Source organism: Chrysochloris asiatica, unplaced genomic scaffold (genome assembly GCF_000296735.1).
Source record: "Chrysochloris asiatica unplaced genomic scaffold, ChrAsi1.0 scaffold00006, whole genome shotgun sequence".
NCBI classification, from domain to species: domain Eukaryota; kingdom Metazoa; phylum Chordata; class Mammalia; order Afrosoricida; family Chrysochloridae; genus Chrysochloris; species Chrysochloris asiatica.
Window position 1 is genome coordinate 4,726,764 of NW_006408524.1, and position 3,073 is coordinate 4,729,836.

Genomic DNA, 3,073 nt, shown 5'->3' on the forward strand with positions numbered 1-3,073 from the left:
AAAACAATTATGGAAGTCTGATTGACTACTACAAGAACAAGCAAGTTATTTGCAGGGGAGCCATCAAGGCAAGCGGTTGGGTCCCCTCAGAGCAAACCCTCTTCCAAGACTGAGACTCAAGGTGAATACACGAGCAGGTATATGGTCTTACTGGTGATCATGTTGCTCTACTGATAAGGGAAAGTGGGGGAAAAACAGCAATGAAGTTCTGAGCTATGCCCAAACATATTCAATAGACTCCTGTCCACCTGGATTGAGACCTGGTTGGCCAGCAGTATGGTGAGACCAGGGGACTCAGGGACCCAGGGACAGGAACACAGCTATAGAGGACTAGAGTGGAAAGTGAAGCATCCAGCTGATATGAAGTGAGGGGAGATGCACAAGAACACCCATACTTGCAGATAGTACTCATTTGACCTGGCTTCAGTGGCTGAATGATCAGAAGTCGACTAGAGGAAGAAAGATGAGGAAAAAAAGAGTACTCCACTACAATTTTATGAACTTGACCTATACTTATGGATGTCGTAGCACAAAAGAGGGAACAAATCTTTACAGCAAGGATCATTCACACACCCTTGGTACACAGGGTTGACAAGGATAGGTAACGTAGATATTGGCTACCCAAAATGGGGGATTACTAAGGCACAAAGTAACTGGCATACAAGCTTTTAAGAGGAAGCCTAGTTTCAGAGGGTACAGGGGAGGTAGAATCTCCACTGAGTGGTTTCCAACCTATGTGGACAGGGCTGGTGAAAGGAGATAGGGATAAGACTCTTGTGGTTCAATAGTGAATAATTGCTATCAGGACTGACTGTGAGTGTTGCAAATGTAAAGGCAGACATTTTGTAACAAAAGGAAGGGAGTGGTTGATCTTGTAGTTCAGAAGCGGAGGACCCTGGGACCATCAAGTGAGAAGAGTGGAGTGCAGGACGCTGTCCAGAGAAGCAGCGATGACAGAGATGGAGGCAGAGATGATGACATGGAGAGATGGAGTGGATGGGGACCCTGGACTCAGGGAGGTAGAGGGACTGTGTGCTGACAGCTAAGGGCGAGCTTGTGGGGTGTGCCCTTTGGTTGTTTAAATTGTTGTATATTCCTGAGTGCTTCGGTGTACATCAAAAAAAAAAAAAAAAAAACAGAGGGAATGGAAGCAAATGCTGTTGAATAATGATGCAAGGGGGGGATTGTAATCATTGCAATCAAACAAAATACGATAGGATGAATGTAAAGCTGATGGTCTCCCATGTAAACTATCACTCAATTCACAATAAAAATGTGTAAAACAAAACAAAAAACATGTGTTATGGATAGGGTTGGCAGGTAAAATACAGGAAGCTCAGTTCGATTTGAATTTCAAATAAATATTTGTGACTCATGTATAATAAAAAAGTATTCACTGTTGAATTAAAATAGAAATTTAATAGAGCACCCAATATTTGTATTTGTTTAATCTGGCAACCCAAGCTATGAAAGAGTACAGGCTGCTGTACGAACATATTTACAGTAAGTCCTTAAGAAAACCTATCAAGATTACCCCTTTTGGAGTCTCCAAAAACAATCGCAATAACCTTGTCTGATGCTGGTGGTGAAGCATCTGACTCAGGAAATAGGAGTAAAAGAAGTTGAAGAGCCATTGTCAGTTAACTACAATGAACATTTCAGAGAGAGACATGCCCCTTTTGCAGAAATAAGAAAGAATTTGGAGTAGGCTTATCCCACCAAGCACTCCCCAGGTGGGAAGCTGCTGGTTTAGGTTGAATTTGTCATGTGGGGTGATTTATAGATCTAGCTATGGAAAGACTTTATGGGAAGTTTCCATTCAGAGTGAAAGAGCTCAGGCAGGTGTAGGACTGAGTTCCAAGAAAGTCAGGAAATGCCCTCCCTGACCAAATTACTGCAAATCCTCTGCTCACAAAGAAGTCCTTGAGAAAGAAAGAAACACAGGTGGAAGCATACATTTTCTCCAGGCAAGACTCCCAACTAAAAAAAAAACCTGGCAACTTTGGGTTTATATAAGATGCCTGTTTCACAGAGCATTCTTTTCATCTGGAGTTTCAGAGAAAGGTAACACTAAAGAACAGCATTGAAATCACAGTCTGATGGGCTTTTCTGTGTGGTCCCCAGAACATTCCCAGTCTGTCCTTGAAAGGCCTTGGAACACACCACGATTCCTTTTGAGTCTTATCCTTTTGCCTCCCCTTTCGTCTCTATGAATCTCTCTTCATCTTCATCTAGTTTTGTCTACTTTTATATTTGTCTCTCTTACATCTCTGGCTTTTCCCTTCCCTTCATTGGTAAACATAAGGAATTGAAATATTGAATAAAGGGTTCTCTTATTACTGAAGAAAGTGGTATTAGCCACAATTAACAAAAAATATGGAATAGACTGTGGATGGCCAAAAGGATGAACGAATCAACCTTAGGGGAAATACAGCCAGAATGTTCCTTAGAAGAGAGTATGGTGAGACTTAGACTTGCTTATACTTTGAACATCATCAAGAAACACCAACCACTAGAAAAAAAACAGAAGGGAAAAACACACATCATGTTTGGTGAAGGGTCAGTAAAAACAAGGAAGACCCCCAATGAGTGGGACTGACACCACAGATATAGCAATGGATTCAAACATACCAATGATCATGAAGCTGGAGAAGGAATGGGAGCATTCTGTGCTGTTGTACAGGGGTCAGAGTTTAATGACAATGAGCAGTAAACTCAGAGGTAGGAAGGAGAGAAAGGTGGGGAAAGAAAGGAGGAAGGGAACTGAAACTTTTATTAACAGAATCTCAACACTAAAGTATTTGGTATTTTAAGTGTGGTCCAAAGTTACTAGTTATACTTTTATTCTTTCTCAGCAACTAGACTTCAATAAAACAATTTAGCCTCTCAGCAACTAGACTTCAATAGAACAATTTACCCTTTCCTGTTGCCAATAAGTGCTACAACAAAAATGTAGAATCTAATGCAGAGTTTAAATCACAGCATTGCTGCTAAGTGCCATCAAGACCCCATCTAGGATTTCTGAGAAGTAGCTGATGGGTTTGAACCACCAACCTTGAGGTTAACAGCCCAA